At 47.9% G+C, this 6,984-nt stretch overlaps 1 protein-coding gene across 2 annotated transcripts in view; it reads left to right on the top strand.

The window, feature by feature from the left end:
* The first annotated feature begins 3,333 nt into the window (after nucleotides 1-3,333).
* FGF1 (fibroblast growth factor 1) overlaps nucleotides 3,334-6,984 on the top strand; it is a 106,836-nt gene continuing 103,185 nt past the window's right edge. Inside the window, exon 1 of one of the 2 annotated variants that reach the window (XM_021708597.1) lies at nucleotides 3,334-3,737. The gene's annotated coding sequence lies outside the window, so the exon portion shown is untranslated. The remainder of the gene's footprint in view (nucleotides 3,738-6,984) is intronic. The other variant, XM_008050123.2, reaches the window with a different exon arrangement.

Raw genomic sequence — 6,984 nt, 5'->3', positions numbered from 1 at the left:
AAAAAAAAAAAAAAAAAAAAAAGGGAGACGACTCTTTCTGTGAACAACAAACTCTAAAAAGGTTGATCCTACTTGCCCCCGATCCTTCCATGTTCTAATGACCTTTCTTCCTGGGTTTTCACAGTCCTTTTGAAACCTATATAAAATTAATATCGGGACACAGGGTAAAAACTGTAAAAGAGCCTTGAGTCTTAGAAATGAGCGAATCTGTTGTTTCCAAACTTGCCTTCACTCTGATACATGGCAACTGATTACCTTCATGTCCTGTCCCTAGGGAAGTGGGGCGCTGCCCTGCAAGGCTGATAAACATAGTCTCTCTTAAACAATGGACCTAAGACTGCTTGAGGACAAAGTTGGCTTTAATCTCTGGGAATTAAGGGGACCCCAGCACCTTCCTCCTAAACTACTTCCATAATGATTCACAACCCAGGAGGTAGTAGCCGACAGTCATGGGACTTGCTTTATAGATAGCATCTATTGCAAAACCTCAGAATGGCATCTGAGATATTTTTCAGACTCTGATGGACCCCAGGCCCCGAGCACCAAAAAAAGATGGCTCCACTGGTCTGTGATGCCCCCTCCCAGAGATTGGCTCTGCTACAGGGAGACAGTCTTGACACCCTCCGTGACTTTATCAACCAGTCAGCAGCCCCTACCTCTCTGCCCGCAAAGTTCCTTTTAAAAATTCTATTCTCTGAATTTTGGGGGAGGTGGATTTGAAGGTATACTTCCCAACTTCCACGCTCAGCTGCTTTGCAATATGAAACTCTCTCCATTGTAATGACTGTGTCAGTTCTGGGTTTTCCGGGCAGTGGGCATAAGAACCTGGTCAGGCTGTAACACTTTTATAGAGATTCTCAGGTACTTTATTTTTTGTTTAGATTTCATTTCTCAAGGGCTACCTTCCCTGGTTCGACCTCATGAATTATGTCGATCCCCCCCATACATTGCCAATCCCCGTTGTGTATTCTCTGATCCCCAAAAATCCCTCCTTGAGAGTGCTTATCAAAGTGGAGCTCTTACATTTATTTAAGTAAATATTCATCTGTTTCCCTTACACAACTCCCCAGAGGTAGCCATGACTCAAAATTAGGCATGTGACATGTCAGGTTTTACTCTTTTTTTTAAAAAGCAAGGTTTGTTGAGAGGACGGAAAAGCTCCCACAGCAGGAGGGGACCCAAAGCGGTTGCCCTCATTGTTTTTTATCTAGAGCTCCGAACAAGGCCTGACACACAGTAGGTGTTCTGTGGGTGTTTGATGTATGATGAACCAATGAATAGAAGACAACTGCTATCATTCAGCAACGGCCAGCCCAAGGATGCAGCAGTCTTCACAGATATTTGCTCCTGTGCCCTCTTTTTTTTTTTTCTGGAGTTGGAGTCTCACTCCATCGCCCAGACTGGAGTTCAGTGGCTCGCTCCCAGTCACTGCAGCCTCGACCCGCAGGGCTCCGGTGATCCTTCCGCCTCAGCCTTCCGAGTAGCCGGAACTTCAGGCGGGCGCTACCACGCCCAGCTCATTTTTGATTTATTGTAGAGAGGAGGTCTTGCCAAGTTGCCCTGGCGGATCTCGAACCCGCGGGCTCAGGCAATCCACTCACCTCGGCCTCCCAAAGTGTAGGATTACAGGCTGAGCCACCGAGCCCGGCTTGCTCTTGTGCCTTCTAAAATAATTCTGAAAAACAACATTTACCTCTACCCACATTTTTTAATTGATATGTTCATTTTTATCATTAAGTATGTGTGGTTTCAAGATGATAACTTCTAGCATATTTTAAATATTAGAACTTAAAAAATTAAACTATGACATCATTCTTTAAGTGTACCTATGAATCTGTTATTATGAGATCTAATATTCTCTTTCATTTACTTCCACATTTCTATCCCTCGCTATTCAAGGGATGGAAGAGACAAAGTTGTTAAAAGAAAAAAAAAATGCCTAATTAATCATTAAAGGAAGTGGAATTAAATTATTAAAAGAAGCTTCCAGTCTGGGGACCTGGAGATTTTTACATTCAGAGCGATGGTACCTCAGTAAGATTCGAAGAGCGACATGCTTTCCTTTCATGCCGTAGGGGAAGGTTTATGGACACAGACACATGCTCAGGTAGGTCAGTTTTAGGAAAGATTCTGCCACAGAAACGGAGAAACTGGAAATGGGTTCTCTAAAAAGAAGCCTCCGGAGCCCCTTGGAAAGTCTCGAGACCCCATCCGGGGGTAATGCAGCCCAATAGCCTGCAGAGGGCAGTGTTGGACAAGCGGTCGGATCGCTCGGGCACTCCCTCCGAGTGGCAGGAAGGGCAATCCAGGCTGGGTGCTGTGAGAGCCCAGTGTGGGGGCCCAGTCCGGTTCTCGCCCGTGTGTGTGTTTGCACAGGAAAAGGGTTCGGAAAAGGCGATGAGAATGAAGGATTGAGCTTACGGGCTGACGAGATTTTCGTTCTTTTCCTCTTTGTGAGGTGAAAACAACAGTGAAATCTCCACAATAGCTCTCTCCAGGAGACAGGCCAAATGGCCAAGAGCCCCAAACGTGGAGGCAGATGGTGGGGAGCTCCGATCTCCCGCCTGCCTTTCCGAAGCGTAGGCTGGGAACCTTTCCAAACCTCAGCTTCCCTGGCCGTCAAGCGGGAGGAATAGGACCTTCCTGGTTGGGATGTGGCGAGGATTAAAGGAGACGGTTCGGGAAAAGTGAACGGCATCTAGCCAGAGCTCAATAAATAATAGTGATGGTGGCAAAGATGATGATATTGAATTGGCATTTTGTCAAGCATGACATTTTCAAAACTTTCCATTCATGTCTGAAGAGGAAGAATCAGAGGTGAAAAATCAAGCTATTTCCATGTTGTTTTACAAGCCTAGGAATTAGAAACAGAAACAGCCTGGAGGAAGTCAGAATCAGTGTGTTATCTGTGAGCCATGTCTTCCAGGACTGTTCCCCCCCCCCCAGTGTCTCTGTGTCTAACATTGTGTGTGTGATGACTGTATGGCATGACCAGCTGCCTCAGAAACACCTGTCCCGGACATAAAACTAATGACTTTTCTCATTACATTTATCCTCTGTGAAATCTCCAAGGGTGGTGATCAACTGGTTGAAAAAAAATGGCAAGTTGGACAAATTGCTTGGATGAACTGAAAGTAAGACAGAGAGTAAGACTCCTCCCCCCCCCTTCTGCCTCACATGGGGAAAGGTAACAGACTGATTCAGAGAGAGGTGTGGATATGACTTGGACGAGATAACTTTCCTTTCACCTGGCAGCTGTCCAGCCCCCAAATAGCTCCTGTGTCCGGTCCAAAATAAGATCACATGAGAGGGGAGAAATAAACACGCCAGTATTCGTCCTTGGCCTGTCCATGGCACGCCGGTGTCAGCTGCATTCACAGGGCTCCAGTGCCGCCTGACCCCTCGGTGGCCGCCCTCCATGGGCTCCACGAGGCTGGGAGGCCAACCTGCTAGCAGGGTGGGTGTGGTGTGTGGTTTCACTCTGTCTCACGGGGCTCCTCCGAGCTCCATTCACACCAAAAGGGAGCAGGAGCCAGAGGACAAGTGGGTCCAGCCACTCGGACTCCGGGAGAATATGGGCATCGCCTCTTTCCTTGCAGGACACTCCCTTCTGTTGGTGAATGGGAACTCCCCTCCTCCTGCGGCTGCCGGCCTGCAGCAGCCCTGCTAGGACAGCCTGACGCTGCAGAAGCTTACACTGCCCCAGGAAGAAGGCGTCCCAGATCCAAAGCAAAGAGGTGAGTGCATCTGTGTCTTTCAGGGGCTCAGATTGCTACAGGCTTCGTGTTTGCACCCAGCATGACTGTTCCTCCCCAGCCCGCCTCCTTTTCATCCTCCCTGATGGGAATTTGTGGCAGACTTGCATCTATGTGGTGAATACTAGAGGGAAATATTTCTGTGCACCCTTCATTCAAAGGCCAGCTTGCTCCCAGGAAGAAAGGGTAGGTCTGGTTCTTAGTGGGAAGCGGGAAGTGATTCCCACCTAGTGAACGATCTTTGCTGCCATCCAAGAGACATTGACCAGGAAATTGTTAGGCAAATCCCATTACAGTTGAGTCAAGCTTCATTTTAAAAAGCACTGCATGAAGCAGAAAATAAAATAAAAGCAAGCCAGCTGATTCTGTGTTGCTGGGCAAAGGGAGAAAAGCAAAAACGGCATGCACAGAGCTTTCTTTTTCCCGTTTCTTCCCTTTCCTATCTCTTCCTGACTTCCTAGAGTCCTGAGAAATATACTTAACAGATCCAAGATCTCCTTTCTTTGATTGAGAGCAAGAGGAATAAAATCAAGGGTTTGGAGAGAATTGTTCTGTATGCACACTCGAGACAAAAAGGAAGCCAGTTTTCAGAGTTTGCCTCTCCCCTCAGGAGTCTCTGCACATCACATGTACCCAGGTCTCTCTAGGGATATGTATAGAAGCCACTATCACTTGCGCATACAAACTGTCATCCTGGTCATAGACTGCCCCTGGGCTGTGGACTCCAGATATTCATGCTAAAAAGCAGCCAACAAAATTCTGGTAAGAACAAGGTAACGACTTGACTAAGTCAGGATTCTTTTAGTGATCATAGACTGAAATTCAGTTTGAAGAGACCTAGGCAAAAGGAGGACTTTCTTTTGCTCATGTAACTGAAAAGGCCGCGGTTTTGGTATAGTGAGATCCATGTGTCCAGACAATGGAACCCTGAATCTGTCTCTGTTCCTCGCTTTGCCTTCCCTGTATTGCTATTTCCAGGAAACTTGCCTATGGTGGCGCCAAGATGGCGACCAGCAGCTCCTGCTGACACCTTCCAGCATAGTACCTGCCAGAACAGATGCTTCCCTTTCGAGTTCTAGCTAGAGTCTCAGGGCTGCTCTCACAGAACCCATATGGGTGTATCGTCCATCCCTGCCATGGGGGTGTAGTCATTCCCACCCCAAACCCACATGAACCAAAAGCAGTGAAAGGATGGTTCCCCAGAGAAGATCCAGGTGCTTGTCCCAGGAGAATGGAGGCAAGGTACGCTGGCCGAGGCCAGTGGCTGCCACTCAGTGTCGTTCTTTTTGCAGAGATCTAGATTAAGAGTCAGAGCTTCTCTGGCATAACAGCTCCTCCTTCCTCCCTCTTACCCACCGTAAAAGTTTATTAGTGACAGAAGGTCTCACAGGAAGGATAATCATTAGGGGAGCAGGTGACTTAAAACCTCAAGGCATGTCATCACAAGAGAACCCTGGTAGCAGAAAGACACCAGAAGTCCAGTCTCTGGCTCAACCCCCCCGGACCACCCACCATGCCCGACCCGCCCAGGGCCCCAGATTGCCTGTGCGGGCTGGGTCTCCCTTCCCTCTCACCCACCCTTGCCCAGTTCTGTCTCCCTCCTTTACTGATATGAGCTCATCTTGCCTCACAAGGGCCGGCCTTGGTGCCGCCTCCCTCAGAGACCTTATCTGGCCCTTCCAGACTTTTCTGCCGTCTCCCCTCTCTGAATCTGGATGGCGTTGACTGTCAGGATTGGAGCTTACTGTTTACATGTTCTTTAAGAACTTCACGTATCTTTGTTTGTCTCACAACTTGAACTTCACATTCCCGAGGGAAAAATTAAGTTTCGTCTTCAGTCCTTTCTGTGATATCTAACACATAGTAGGTGCCCAATGAAATGCATCCAATTCATTGGCCAATAGAAAACCACATGTTCTCACTCATAAGCGGACCCTGAACATTTACCATAATACTATAAGAAAGGGATTGACAGTAGCGGGATACTGCCAGGGTAGGGGTGGGGTGGGGGGGGTGGGGAGCACAGCATCAATAAAGGTATCTGATCTCACGTCAGGCAAAGTGGGGACCAAAGGGAAGCCCAAACTTTACCTGTGTGATGACTACTTGTATACCCAGTCCCGAATTGTACCCCACAACTTTAAAATAAAATCTAAAAATTAAAAAAAAAGAAAGAACTCTAGCCTCCCTGAATAGCTTAGGGAGAATGGATAGATTACTTGGGGTCTTTAATTCTGACCTTAAAAGTAATATAACAACTATAGCAAACACCGATTGGGCTTGGAACATACTTCGTAGCTCCAACAGACATAATCTCTGGTAGTCCTCTCAGTAAATCTACAAGGCGAGTGCTGCCATTATCCCACTGAACAGAGAGAGAAACTGAGTCACAAAGGCTTGAACCACTTGTCTTAGATCATACAGCCAGGAAGTGGGGATATTGGGATTGGGGCCCAGGATGCCTGCCGTCTCATTGCCTATTCCACCCACCATTGACATGCCTATCTGTGGGATTTCCTGCTGCCTGGTCCTAGAGAGCGAGGGACACAGGTTGTTCAGAGAGAACAAGGAAGCTCAGGCATTTTAGACCCCTCTTCTGCCACCTGGGCTCACAGTACTTCTCCTGGGGGAGGGTCCTTATTAGATTCTACCCAGGGTTGAATCACACCTCCTGCACCAGAGCCAACAGGAAGGTCAGGGGGTCACGGATTTCACCGAAGGAGGTGCCTCTGAGATGCTGCCCTTTCTCTGCCCCCGCCCGGGGTGATCAGGCTGGGACCCTCCCTCAGAGGGCAGCTTGGAAGGCAGCCAAATTCTGATCTCAAAGGAAACCAAAATCTTGAGAAGATAGTGATGATTTTTATGCCATCTGTGCCCCCACATCAAGCCACCGGACTCTTGGCTGATGCAGTCATCCGTGTACTGACAAAACTCTTGGTCCAAGGGTGTGATGGGTCTTTGCACACTGGCCTGTTCATATAGGCTAGTATCTTTAAAGGAGCAGATCCTGTTGATTTATGTCATTTCACTGATCTTCACAATACCCTGTGAGTGATCAAAGAGCTGAGGTTCTCACCTTCCTTCTACTGATGGTGCCACTGAGGCACAGTGAGAATGAACGGAAGGTCCCTACTGGGGGTGGAAGAGTTCTGAGATCTTTATGATCTAAGCCTGCTTGCTTCTCTGTGAAGTTGTGATGGGAGGAAGTGGATACATGTATTTCTCAGGG

This window comes from Carlito syrichta, unplaced genomic scaffold (assembly GCF_000164805.1).
Source record: "Carlito syrichta isolate Samal-C Ts95f unplaced genomic scaffold, Tarsius_syrichta-2.0.1 Scaffold143016, whole genome shotgun sequence".
Lineage (NCBI taxonomy): Eukaryota > Metazoa > Chordata > Mammalia > Primates > Tarsiidae > Carlito > Carlito syrichta.
The sequence above is the reverse complement of the archived record's forward strand: the minus strand, read 5'-3'. Positions and strand labels throughout refer to the sequence as shown.